Genomic DNA, 15,505 nt, shown 5'->3' on the forward strand with positions numbered 1-15,505 from the left:
GGGAAACCTCTCACATGCTGACTTTACACTTCTTAAAACTGAGTTGATATCCTTTAAGCCCACTGGGCCAGTGGAAACCACATCCCACAATGCAGACTCCTTCACATATGCTTTCTACGGACATCTCCAAGAATACATGGATCATGCAATCCCAAATAAAACCAAGACCCTCTCCACCAAGGGCAGGTGTCCTGTCTGGTGGACCCCAGCTATGAACAAATTGTATAACAACTGAAGGTAGCTACTGCACGGCAGAGCAGAATTCCATAAAGATAAGGCATCTCTGATCAGCACTAGTAGAAAGATACGTTCTGTCATACAAACATGCAAGGCCAACAATGAGAGGGAAATCGCTATGAACACTACAGATAACCACAAGGCCTTCTTCTACTATGTTAGACACCTGGGTGGAAACCCTCAGATATGTTCAAAGTTAGTTCACAGTGACAAAAGTTACACTGAACACACAGATATTGCCAACATTCTGGCAGACAGGTTCAGTGCAGATTTCTCCCCTCCCTCACCCCCACATGAGGAATTACTTATCCCAGCTGACTGTAACCTCCCTGTCATCTCAGATGTCCAGCTGAGAACCGCCCTCAGCAAAGCTGTAAACACAGCATCAATGGGACCCGACGGTATCGCAGGTTGCATGCAACGTGAACTCCAAGAGGAGCTAAACACGCACATAAAATGCTATTCAACCATAGCCTTACTACAGCATATGTACCTGGACACTGACATACAGCAACAGTAGTCCCACTCCACAAAGGAGGCACCTCTACAGACCCTGGTAACTACCACCCCATAAACTTAACCAGCCTGGTCTGCAACACTATGGAAAGAATCATTATGGAACTCATACACAGAGACATTGGGGACTTAGACACTTGATCCCACCCAGTTCGGCTTTGTAGAGGGCAGATCCTGCCTTATGAACCTGGTTGACCTTTTCAAATCAGTCACTAGAGCCATTGATGAGGGCACAGTGGTCCATACAGCCTACCTGGACTTGCCTACGGCTTTCGACACAATACCGTGCTCTGGCATCATAGACATGATCAACAGCTTAAATGTAAATCCATATGTCACAAGATGGGTTGCAAACCGGCTAACGGATAGAAACCCTACAGTCAAACTCACTGGTGCCATGTCAGACTCAGAGCCAGTCACAAGTGGTGTCCCACAGGGCTCTGTCCTGGGACCGCTCATGTTCGGCATATATTTCTCAGATGTGGAAGCAGACATGGGAGGGTAGTGGCTGACAATGTTCAAAGATGACTGCATACTAGGCGCCATAGGTGATACACCAGCTGACACATACATCCTACAGAAAGGCCTCACAGAAGCCGACAACTGGTGCCGGAGTCATGGCCTTAAACTGCATGCCACATAATGTATAGTCATACCCTTTCTGACGGACAAGGTACCCACATATTATCACATAGACAGTAACCCACTGAGTACAGACAAAGTAATCAGAGACCTGGGGACCTTAATCAATACTGGCCTCTCATTTGACACCCACGTTGCCAAAGTGGTTGGATAGACTTCGTCCCTTGCCCACCTTATCATGAAGGGATTCACATCCAGATCAAAAGAGGTCATTGTACCCCTATACTCCTCCCTTATCAGGCCCATGACTGTGTACTATGCCCCATTTGGTATGTACCTCACCTAGCACTTGCACAACTAGGGAGACCCCATAAGTACATCACCAGGAGGATCAAGGGTCTCCAACAACTTTCATATGCTGCCAGACTAAAGTAACTCATGCTCTATTCCATAGCATACTGCCTACTTAGGGTTGATCTGTGCCTGACGTACAAGGCCATGTCCAATCAGGTATTGATGGACATGTTCCACCTCATACAATCCAAATCCATCAGAACCACAACTACAGATTTAAACCTCAGCACACATATGAATAGGACATGCTGTGGGGACAGATCCATAACTCAGAGGCTTCCCATACTGTGGAACAGGATCCCAGTTCATGTTATGCAGAGACCCTCACTGACACTCTTCATGGGAATTCTTGACGAGTGGATGGGAGATCATAGTTTTACACCAGGGGTCATCTCTGTGTCACTACTAGACAGAGGCACAGTAAACTAATGCTATTATGTATGGGGGTCTTCACTGTGTCACTACTATACAGAGGCGCAATTTTCTAAATCTATTCTATACACTGTCTGCAGATAGCCTAGTACTAAACTATGACACTGTGAAACTATATATGTCTATGTATTTCTACATCCCTCTCTATCTATGTATACACATATGCATATTATATATATATATATATATATATATATATATATACATACATATGTCGATATACATACGTATACATGTGATAGATATAATATATTTATTTATTTTATTTATTTTACATTTGTTGACCGGGCTAGTCTAGCTGGATATATGTCCATTTTCAGTAGAGGCCCGGGGAGAAAAGCTCCAAACATGAATATTGAGACAGTTAACAATACATAGAACTATTAAGAATAAATACAGAGGTAGCAATGGTCTAGTGAACAGTTATAATAATACATTTGTGTACTAAACAGTATTAGTGGAAATTAAATAAACAATTCTATAAAAAACTAAACTAAAAACAATTCTACAAATCACACTAAATGGTATGAGCAAGTCATAGTTATAGGAAAGAGAATATATATGTCATTGTGTTATTCAAGAGGAAGAGTAGTAGTATGATTTGGAAGTACAGGTTAAAGGAGAAGGGATAGGGTTAAGAATAGAAGGGGGAAAAGAAGTCAGTCTGGTTTAGTACATGGACAAAGCCAATGAGCTTTCAGATGTTCTTTAAGATGTTTTTTAAAAAGAGAAGTAGAAGCAAGGGTAGATAATTCAGCAGGAAGCCGATTCCAGAATTTTCCTGCAGTGTTTGAGAAAAGTGAATCCCCGGCTTTGTTGTTGGCTTTATTTGAGGAAACTAGAAGCTTGTTGGCAGAGCGTAGTGTAGCTAGATTAGTGTAAGGTGTAATTAGATGAGTGAGGATAGGGGTGTTGTTAGGGTGGTACAGGGTCTTGTGTATAATAAGTAATTGTTGAAAGTATCTGGTTTTTCAGTTCTAGCCATCCAAGTTGTTTGAGGTTAAGGCAGTGGTGAGTTTTAAAGGGGGAACATGTGATGAATCTAGCTATACTGTTATAACAGGTGGAGAGTTTGGAAAGGTTATTATTGGATAGGTTGGTATATATAACAGAGGCATAGAAGACGGTAGAAATAAGGTGGGTTTGGGCAATTGCTTTCCTTGCAGGAGGGGTAAGGAAGGGTTTTATTCTATAGAAGGTGCCAAGTTTTCTGTTAACAGACTTTATAGTAGAGTTTATGTTCATCGTAGTTGAGATGATTATCAATAGTTACACCTAGTAGGCGGGTTGTAGTCTCTGGGGTAATGTTGGTACCATTGTTAGAGGTTAAAGAGAAGAAAGGAATGGGTGATTTATGAGTAGGAGTAAAAAGCAGTAGTTTTGTTTTTTTGGGATTAAGGAGGAGGCAGTGTTGCATAAACCAGTTTTCAACATTCTGAAAAACAGTTTGGGTGAGGGAGTGGAGAGAGGATATATTCTTGGCTGTGCTGATTAAAGTGGAGTCATCAGCATATTGAATGCAGGTGGCTTGGGGTAAGTTCATGTGTAAGTTATTAATAAATAAGGAGAAGAGTAGGGGACCTAGGATAGAGCCCTGGGGTACTCCAATATTTACTGGAAGTAGTGAAGACAGATTGTTATGGCAAAGTACTGCTTGCTGTCTATTTTCCAGATAAGACCTAAACCAGTCTATGGCTTGAGCATCGAGGGAGTGAGCCTTTAGTTTGTTTAATAGTAGATTATGATTAACCATGTCAAAGGCTTTTGACAGGTCAATGAATAGAGCAGAGGAGAAAGAGTTATTGTTACGATTTTTATATATGGTGTCGGTAAAGGATAAAAGGGCAGTAGATGTGCTATGGAATGGCCTGAAGCCATGTTGGCAGTTTGCCAGTAGGTTATTTTGTAGTAAGTGGTTAAGCAGTTGTTTGTGAATACATTTTTCCATTATTTTAGCTAATGGGGAGAGTAGAGCAATAGGGCAAAAGTTAGAAAGCTCAGTAGATGGTCCTCCTTTATGTAGAGGGATGATATGGGATATTTTCCATAAAGCAGGGATTTTGCCCTCAGAGATAGTTCTGTTAATAAGGATTGAGATGGGATAGTCTATGGCTTTTGAGGCAATTTGTAGGTATTCAGATGGGAGATGGTCAGCAGAAGGGGTACAAGGTTTCAATTTTTGAAGAAGCTTACAGATGAGTGAAGTAGATACAGGTTGTATTTGAAAGGTGGGTAAAGAAGTATTGCAGTTATTAGGTTGGGTAGCAGTGGGAGGTGGTAAAGAATTGGCTAGGGTTTGAATGGCATCTGTGAAATAGTTATTAAAGGCATCAGGGATTAGGTTGGAGTTGCTATTGTTGAAACCGGTTGGGTCAGGAGTAGTAGTGTGACCTGGCTGAAGAAGTTTGTTTATCCCAGACCAGAATTTTTGTGGAGTTTGTTGATTGGTTTGTTGAAGGTGTAGAAAGAAATTTTTTTTGTCTCTAAGAATATCTTTTTTGGTGGTATTTCTTAGTTGTTTAAATTGGAGGTGGGTTGTTGTGCATTTGGTAGATCTCCATTTGGCCCAGATTTTATTTCTAAGGAGTATCTTTTGCCTAGTTTGTTTTGTGAGCCAAGGGGCAGTTTTGGTCTTTATTCTAGTGGAGTGGTAAGGTGCATGGGAGTCTAGGATTTGAAGAAAGTTTGTATTAAAATAGGTGACAGCTTTGTCTAGTTCTAGACAGATTAGTGGTGACCAGTCACATGCTTGCAATTCGGTTAAGAAGCTGTCTGGATTAAAGAATCTTTTTAAGCGGTAGGTTTTGAGATTATGAGTAGTTGCAATATGGACTTTTTGTCTAATAATGTAGGTAAGTATGTGGTCACTGATATCGTCTGGAAGAGTTCCTGGAGTATAAGATTCAGGGTATCTATTTATAAGAATCCAGTCCAGAGTACTTTCCTTGTTACTAGGTTTATGGAGTCTTGTAGGAGTTGTTATTAATTGGGAGAATCCAAAGAGGTTTATGTGGTTGGTAGGGTTTAGAGAACTACAAGTGGACCAGTCTATGTTAATGTCACCAAGTACAATGGTCTCCTGGGGTAGTTGGGTAGAGAGGTGACTCAGCAGGTTCTCTAGAGAATGAGTGTTATTACCTGGAGGTAGATACATGCAGATTATTTAGATGGATTTGGAGTTATTGATTTGGAGTTTAATAGATAGGGTTTCAGATTTAGAGTCTAATGATGGAAGCACATTAATGGGGGAAATTTGGAGATTAGATTTATAGAGAATGGCTAACCCCCCGCCTTTTTTATTTTACGGTCATTTCTGAGGATGTTATAGCCAGGAGGGCTAATTTCCTGGTCTAGTAGATGGTTTTAGCCAGGTTTCTGTAAGACATAGAATGTCAAATGAGTGGATATCAAGGAGTGCATGCAGGTGGGAGATTTTATTGTTAATACTTCTAATGTTAAGGTGAGCTATCAGAAGGGAGTTAGATGGATTTGTAATTGTAGAAAGTATAGGTACTGTAAAATTGGTAGAGTTAGTGGGGGAGTCAGTAAAAGGGCCAGGGTTTGGATGAATGTCACCGTCTAAGAGGGGGTGTTGCTGGGGTATAGTAGAGATTTTAGGAGTTTATAGAGGTTATTAAAAGTCTTTTGGAGAAGTAAATAATGTGGGTTGCTCTGTGGAATTTTGGTAGTATATAGTTAGAGAGAGAACAGGTTATGTTACTATGGTTAAGGAAAAGGTGATAGAAGATGGTAAAGTCTGTTGGCTGCAATGGTTTTGTTCAGACAGAAAAGATGTTAGGAGGTAAGTGAGTAAGGTATGGTGAGAAAGGCTAGTGTGGTAGTTAGAAATAAAAAAATGGTGAATGTAGTTTTATTAGATGGGGCCATAGTACTAGGATTTAAGTAGGGAGTAAGAAGTGTTAGTAAATGAAGTTGTAAGGAAAGGAGAGTGTATGAGGAGGTTTAGTAGGTTATAAGTTAAGTGGATGAGGAAGTACCATGGGCTTAGATAGGAGGTAGAGTAGAGTAACGTTGGGATGTAGAGGGAGTGGTTAGAAAGAGAGTTTAGTAGTACTAATTAGGAGAGAGAGTTAAGGGTGTGGTTAGGTGATGATGAGTATTATGATAGGAAGAGATGGGATGAGGGGAGTGGTCAGTGAAGTATAAGTTTAGGACCACTGGGGTGGGTGGGAATTGGGGGTAGGGTAGGGGAGCGGTGAGCCCGAGGGCTAACGGAGCGGTTGAAAACAGAGAATGGAGCAGCTAGAGGAGAAACAATCAGCAGAGCTGAATATTAAAGGTATATATATATATATATATATATATATATATATATATATATATATATATATATATATATATATATATATATACATATATACATATATATATATATATATATATATATATATATATATATATATATATATATATATATATATACTCCTTTTAGTTCCACATATGTATACACACAGTAATGTACTGATGAACATCCATTACTGTACAACCTACTTGTACATTGCACTACAACCTACATTGCTATGTGCACATAGCTACCTTCGCATACATATATATGTAGAGCCTTCAGTGACAGTTGCAGTATGTCCCCGGCCCTATGCACATCTTCATATACATAGATACAGACCAAAAACACATCTGGAGGGTTCACAGTATGTAGACTATTATAGTAGTACTTTACATTACCTGTGTTTGTTGCAGCTGTTTGCATAGGCTTGCAGTTACTTGGCCTGCTGTCAGCCTCTTTGTTTTGTTGTTACTGTTTTTTTTTTAGTTTATTTCTCTCTCTTTCTCTCTCTCTCTCTCTCTCTCTCTCTCTCTCTACCTCCAGAGGGTGCAATGAAAGTATTGCATGTGTGGACTGGGAGTACATGATGCTTTTGTAGGTATCTGCACATGTCCATATGATGGCCTCTGCACCAATTGTTAGCCAGCATTTACTAATTGCATGCAGCCTGTTGTGTAGTGATTGCAGTTCTCACTGTGATTACAAGACAGTGCTATAAAAAGGTCTGTTAGGTAGGCACAGCCCTTTCAGATTATCAGGATGGGGACCATGCTGGTTTGCTGTGGACACTGTTCTGTGAGTGCAAGGGTTGGTATGTCTCTCATATTTCAGGCTGTGTTGTAGACACTGCAATGCATGTTGTTCTGTAAGCTGAGTATTTTTTCCTCCAGTGTCCTCTTCTCTGTGTGTATGTAAACTGACACCTACGACTAGTAATACTGTGTATATGGGTGTGTGTTCTTTCCTGTGGGGATTGTGGTGTAACTGGTATATAGCAGTGGCTCTTGCAATCTCTTGCTATGGCTTCAATATTTGGCCTTTACATTCACTCCTTGTATGCCTGCTAGGTGTCTTTCCTGTAATGTGTTGCTATGGCTTTCCAATTTTCCATTTACATTCACAGCTTGTAATGCTTGCTAAATCTGTTTGGGCAGCAATTCCCTATGCGTTTGTTGTGGTAGGGTGTTACTGCATGCAGTGTGGTCTGGCGATGGTGTGGGCCTTGACACTTATAAGGGTATTTGATCATGCTGCTGAGCAGGCCTCAGATACTCTCAGGTGCATCTTTTATCAGCCTCATGGAATGGTACATATCAGTGGGATACTCAAATGAAATATTCTGATATTCTGCAGTTGTGACTGTGGGTTATTTCAAGCATATGTATTAGTACACCATTTGTGAAGTGCAGGTGGTGCATACCTTCAGTCATTCATAGTTACCATTGCATGTGTAGTTACACCTTTCTGCCTACTGTTAGTACATTTGACAGGGTGTCAGTGGGGCACAGTTGACATTTGTTTTCACATCAGGGACATCCCTGTAACTCAGTCACAGTTTCTGTGTCTGATCTCTTAACTATTCAACTATGGCAGTGTTTATCCTGCTCTGAGTATGTGTGTGGCTTGCCAGATGCTACTGTGACATTATTACCTAGTAGCTACCAACTAGCATGACTGTTTCTCATCACACAGTACTATTTTACAAATCCACTAGATTTGACAGTAAATATACATGACATGCTTTGTGTACTAGACTTGCTATATTCCCTTTACATTAATTCCTACTATTTTATGATATATTTCTTTCAGCACAGTGCTCTTGTATAGCAGTCATGGCTTAGTGGGAAGTCATGCAGACTAGTGTTTCCAAGGTCCTAGGTTCAAGACTGACGGAGGAATTTTATTTTGCTGCTGAGAAAACTACAGGCCTTGTCATTCAGAGTGACTAAGGCACTTTTAAGCAGTTGTAAGCGGGTTAGCCCTGGTTTGCGTGGAGCTCACGCATGCGCACTGCCACTTAGCTTGAGCACACATGCTTAGCTAAGCGCACAGAAGCGCACTCCTGCTTACTACTGCTTAAAAGTGCTTACTCTCGTGCACACCTGCGCTATTTTCTTTTAAAGAAAAGAAAATGGGGAGATAGGAAAGTGGTGAAAAAGGGGGCACAAAGAGGGTAGGACAGTAGGAAAACAAGCTCAGGTTTTGCAGGAGGGATATAGGAAAGGCCCATAGCTACCCATTTCTTCATCAGCAACAGCTGTGCATATGTTTGTAATTTGGTGTGAAATTTGAAAACTTCCACCCCTGAGAGAGGTGTAAGGACAACAATAATATTTGTTGTACAGCCAATTGTAATTTGCAGTTTACATGTCCAGCAGACATGTGTGCAAAATGGGCAGCTATGTATGGGGCGTAATTTTTTTGTGGGTACAGAGTGCCCTTTTTTTTTTCAGGTGAGAGTGGTATGTCAGGTAGAGGAAGTCGGTATAGCTGGGGAGGTAGGTAGGGGAGGTTAATAGACAAGACAAACAAGATGCATACAGGGGTGGTGTATGACACATGTGGGGGGGTTACACAATTGACGGGGACGGATGTTTGGATATCTTGAGCCCATGAGCCCATAGATGGCAACAGTGGAACTGAGATCCCCACCCATGGGCAGTTGCCACTGTGCCTTCACTGCCCAGGATGGGGCTGTGCTGGGGGCTGTGTAGGACGGGCAGCAGGCACGCCCGTGAGTTGTGCCACCCATGTCTCAAGCTGGCGTAGGGGCCCAAGCACAGCGTGCCAGATCTCCCTGCGCACCACAGTCCGGACACTATGGAGGGTGAGTGGATGTTCTTCTCCGGCCACACTTGCAGAGGGGGGATGAGCCCCATCCCTTGCAGTGCTTCCACCCACAGGTGGCACAGGGCCACCGGAGGAGAGTCCAGCCTGGGCACTACTGCCAGGTGCACTCTCCAGCTGAGGTGGGAGAGGTGGGTCCGCTGGAACCCGCCTTCCCTGTCGTCCTATATTTTGCATTATTTAGTGACAGTTTGGGTTAGTAACGTGCAATACCATTCACAATTAGTTGTAACAGCATGCATTAGTATTCCCATTAACCAAACACCCATAAATTCAAGCCGTTGAACAGCAAGTATAACACATGCATAATTTGAACAACAGTACACGTTCCAACAACATGCAGGGTTGAGTGATGGCACCAGGCCATCAGGTTTGGATGTATGATCAGGGCACATGCATCAACATACATGCAAATATGTATGAACCAACAGGACAATTGTCCAGGGGAGTTAATTGTGAATACACATACCCATTTCACGTGGAATGGATTATTTGTGGTTATAGGGTAGGGTGAAGAAATATTTCATTAACAACTTCAAATACCTATACATATGCTGTACATTTCTACTAGCTGCAGATATATACACACTACAGGTCTGACTACAGTTTCCTATGTGTAAACTTATGCATGTTGGTGATAGGAATGTTACTGCTACATCAATATACATTTCATTTTTATTCATACACATTCATATCTGGCTCTGTTCAGCTACATCATCCTGCTACATTTGCTTTATATGGCTCTAGACAACTGTGGATGTTTGGTATTTCATACAACCATACTATCTGCATATTGCAAACTGAGAGCAACATATCCAAATTTTGGGACCCACATTCCAGCTTCAGTACTTTTTTCAACACATGTTGCTGTTTGGTTGTGCCTGTCATATTCATTTCATTCTGTACTGACTGCAGAATACTTTATTCAGGAGTTATTACTACTTTATTGGTGGATTCATACCTCTTTCTCACACTCTCTCACTTGTTTTATTTTTACAGTTCAGGATGGTACTTAATTCTAGGCTTTATTGACATGTTTTACTTAGTTATAACAATCCTTTCCAACAGTCTCACTTGTGTCATGTTTCAGAATTTAAACGGGGATATATTTCACACATGTGTTTTACTCAGCTTCTGTAGCTGTACTTTTCAGCCTGCTGCAGGTTATGTACTATTATATTACAGGTGGAACATCTTTATTTCAGACTTGTTTCATTTTTATTTTTCGATTACAGGCTGCATCACACTTATGTAATCAAATGATACTAGCAAAATCTCTCTTACACTGTTACTTGCACTTTTTATTAATAAGTGACTACACTGCACTCTTTTGCAAGCTGTCATACTTACATTTTTTTACAGTTACAGGGAGAGAATTACTAACCTGCCTGGTGGCGCAACCACACAAGCCTATTGGCATAGGCTTGACGATTCATGGAACGGACACCTGCAGCTGTAATATAAATGAAGTAATATTGGAATACACCTCTCTATAATATCAGCTAGGTTAATTTCTTACCTAAATAATTACATGTAACTTACTCAGTAGTGGGGCGTTGGGCATTTGCCGGGCCTCCTGGATCAAACGGTTCAGTTGGTCCTGCTTCCGTCTCTTCAGGTCTGCATGGTGGTGACGGACCTGTTCACCAGTCCTTGGTATTTCTGTGGCACTGGTGAGATCATGTGCCAACCGGTCCCATGCCTCAGCCCTATATGCTCCCCACAGGACCTGGCCCTGCATGAGTTGGGCCTCATGATCATGGACGAGGAGCCAAACCATATATTTGGACTCCTCAACTCCCCACCTCTGTGCTCGGAAGCAACTACCCTCTCCTACACCTGCCATCCTGACTGCAAATAGGTTCCACAATCAGTTATGCTGTGTATTCCCGCCTATGGGGCTTATATATGCCGTTTTTCCCACACTTATCTGTGATTGGCCATTTTGGAATTGTATCAGCTTCACAAAACCTGCTTTGTCATGCTTCTCTTTCCATTCATTCCTATATATATGCTATTACTGCATTTCTAAGAGCAACTGTCATGGCTTAGTGGTTCAGTACTTTGACTATGGTGCATGGTATCCTGAGTTCGAGCCTGGTCATTGCTTTTTATATTTTATGACTGTCTACACAGGCTGGGAGGTGTGTCTGTGTAAAGGCAATTTTGATACAGCTTGCTCAATGTTGCCAGTTGGTTAGTTGCGCTCCGCGCCAATGGATCACACTGGCTTACGCGCCGTTTGGCTGTCAGCACGCATATTACACTCAGCTCAGCTACGGGCACACAGTTTCAGCGTGTTAGAACTCTGCTCAACCCCGGGCACTCATTCTACACCTGTTAAACCACTACTCACGTACGGGCACTCATTTTACACCTGTTAAAACACTGCTCACCTACGGGCAGATATACTCAGCTTGTTAGAGTGTAGCTCAGCTATGGGCACTTCTGACATTTGTTCTTTTTTTTCACACATTTCTTCATAATACATGGCCCATTTCATTACATTTTACATAAAAATAATTTTATACATGTACATATATGTCAGGGAATTATTTCGTGCTTATTTCACTAAAAATAAAAATTGATGTTGTGGGGGCTCGAACCATGACTGCCTCCTCTTTAGCCAACGTCTCTACCGCTAAGCTATTGCTTCTTGGCTTACTTTGCATATTTAGTTCGTATATGTTTTTCCACTGACTGCTAACTGTGGCTAAGCGATGGGCACACCCGCACAAACAAGCGCACTCACGGGCAAACATCTTTAAAACTTATAAAAAAAATATAACATGTTCATTTTTACATTTTATGTTAATAGTCTGTGGAGGCATGTGTTGTGTTGTGTTTATTGACATTTCCACGGACTCTGTCATGGGGGTTTACTTTCGGGACTTTTACTCTTCTGGGGGCGTGTCCGTTTGCAGGGCTCACCCTACGGACACACCCTCTACTGTCTTACACGGACCGTGTTAGCCTTAGGTGTGAGTCAGCATGCCCTCATGCATATGCATGGCATGCTGACGTCACACCGTTTAACTGCAGCCTCCGTGTAAGCCTTGTAACTCTTATACGGAGGCTTTGTGAATCCTGCCCACAGTATTCTTTGCAATCTGTAAGAATAAAACTAACAATGATTCTTTCAATTTATTACAATGTAAGTTTTTTACATGCTACAGTAATCCAAGAATTTCGGTCACTGTAGTTTCCTTTGCAGAGTACCTTATCCTAGGCTTTTTAATTCATTCCTAAAACATGATAAACTCATACATGACCGGAGTATATGCAGCTATCTTTTTATTGTGCCTTCTTCACATCTCTAGCACTGCAAGTATACATTCAAAGACATCCTTCTTAGCCTTTGCAGACTGCAAAAATAGAGGTGCAATCACTTCCATGCAAATCTTTCATTTCATATATTTGGACTAATGGCATGGAAATGAGAGTTAGGCATAGTATATATGAAATTATATTAAATACAAAAAACATGCAAGCAAAGTACCGTAAGTGCCATGTAGTGAATTGTTAAACTCTGATACCTCTTCATTGTTAACAGTGCAAGCAATATGAAGGAACAAGATAAAACAAAGCAGTACTCAATACCTCAGTGATGCTGGACATGCTAATAAGACTATCTAATATTGTGGCCTGTATTGATCAAGAACTCATACCCCAGGAATTATTAACAATGGTGTATGCTTCGCACGAAGCCTACACAATATTTTTGTGTTAGCACAATGAGTAGCAGCACTAATTGCACATGCGTGCTACTCATCACACTTAAACAAATACAAGCATGCTTGTTGTGGCCAGCAACAGCACTGGCAGCCATGAAAATGTGCTGAGCAGTGTAAGCACAGACAGTAAACAAGCAGGTGTTCCTATGGACAAACCTGTTATGCATGCTCACATGAACAGCGGTAAAACTAATGAGGGGGAACTGCAATGAAAGCAGTAAAAGGCAGGGGAAACTGTACTGAGGACAATGTGCACATAAGTTATGTATACGGAAATAAGTCAAAGAGGAGGGTAAACGGCAAGGGCAACTATGATAAAAGAGTTACCTGGCAGGGAAAGTGTACTGAGGACAATCTGCACAGAAATCAAAAATATGTATATAGAAATACATAAGAGGGAAGGGTAAATATTCAAATTGTACTAAGATAATTTAATTAAATGTGCCTATATCTCAAAGACAATTTTGTAATAATAAACATATGCAATATGTATGCCATAATAATTACTGTTGGTCACACTTCCTGAGTAAATATAGGTAAATAGTAAAGTATGTGAGAGTTACACAAAGTAACATTGTAACAGATGGGTGTAATAAGGTATAAATGTGATTAACATGCTGAGCTAAGATGACAGTACATACATTAGGAGGTATTTGCATATCCTGTAGATTGTCACTGTAATATGTTAGAAAACAAGAATGGCTCATAAACCACAGTCTCCATTTGTACAAATCTAACCCATGCCATCAATGTTATCAATGAGCTGTGCATTAACTTTATGTGCCACAGAAATAGGCATATCACATGTATGAGGAGGGTCACCATTGAAGGGAATTATGTACTTTCATATTCTAATGGGTATGAATCCCATACGTATGTGTGTGTGGCCTTACAAATGTGGGAGCAGAGTGTGACATATGTAATACCCCTGCCTAAGGCACTCCTGCCTGACACAATTATTGGGCAGACAGACAATAACAGATGCAAACACCACACTATGATGCAATTTATTCCACAGAGCTGTTTATTGTCTGAATCTGCCACAGGAGGTAGCAATGGATATTGTCACAAACAACTGAAATTAATGTGTGAATTAAGAAAGGATATCTGATAATGAATGCCGTCTCAGCATGTCAGACTGATGGCAATTAACTGACTATGCTCATGCGCACACAATTGTGATCAGTCTTATATCAATGGTCTTTAGTGAAGGGAGGTTTCTATGTATTTCTGTACATATGCAACCCAAGAAATGGTGCACACTCATGTACAATGCACTACTCAATGCATGTGCTGCAGAAGCACTCTCATTATGACATTGGCAGAGCAAATTTTCTGTTACCATGAAATCTAATCATATGCTCACATGTGTTCATGCTGCATATCAAGGGATAATACTGACATGATGCAATTGTTGACATTCACACAAAATAAATCCCTAGATTAATGGATTCATAGATTGTTACTAGACTACTGACCTGGGAGTGGGGCTTTCTATGCCTAGCTATATCACAACAACCTGCAACTCTATACGTACATCACCAATTGTGGTATGTTTGGTTATGTGAAAGCATTACATCATGTTAATGAATCAAGGAATATGTGTCCCTGTAATTACTTTGAAACAATCCTGCTGTATGTCAGACAACATTGTCTGATGCTAGTTATACACAAACACACCTGTGGTCACCATGATGGTAGAACAACAATTATGTACAATGTGGTTATAATCCCATACTGGAACACATACATTAGCTAGGCAACTACATACATTACATACTTTCAGTCCTGAAGAGGCATCTTACTACAACTGGTATAGAAGGAAATTTTAATCACATGACAGCGTCAGTCTACAATACAACATTTAGGTTCATAGGTTCATAGGTTGGTACTAGGCTATCAGCCTTGGGGCCTATACAAGCCTAGCCATAAGAATTCCCTGGCTATTTCTTCCCACACTATTTACTTCCCTGGACCCCTGTCTAGCAGGGTGACTGATGTGATCCCCAGGATGAATTTCCTTTCTCCCATCCAATCGTCAAGGTTCCTTTTGAAGAGGGCCAAAGAGGCACTCTGCTTGACATGTATGGGCAATCTATTCCAGAGTCTGAGGAGTCTCTGGGACAGGAACCTATCCCTCCAGCATGTTTTGTTTACTGTGATGACAAGGTTTAGATCTCTGAAGCATGTGGCTGTGAGGGATTGGGATTTCTTTAAGTGTAGCATGTCCAACAGCTCTGGGTTTGACATGGCCTTGTATGTTAAGCAGAGATCGCCTCTGAGTACACAATATGCGACAGAGTATAGTTGGAGTTTTTTAAGGTGGTCAGTGTAGGGCATCTGCTTTAGGCCTGTGATTCTTTTAGTGAGGTATTTCTGTGGCCTTTCCAGTTGTTGCAGATGTCTTGAGAGGTACATACCAAATGGGGCATTATATTCTATAATGGGTCTAATGAGGGATGAGTACAATGGGATAATGACCTCCTTTTTTCTGGAT

This window comes from Protopterus annectens, chromosome 3.part0, assembly GCF_019279795.1.
Source record: "Protopterus annectens isolate FY-2018-M chromosome 3.part0, PAN1.0, whole genome shotgun sequence".
NCBI lineage: Eukaryota > Metazoa > Chordata > Ceratodontiformes > Protopteridae > Protopterus > Protopterus annectens.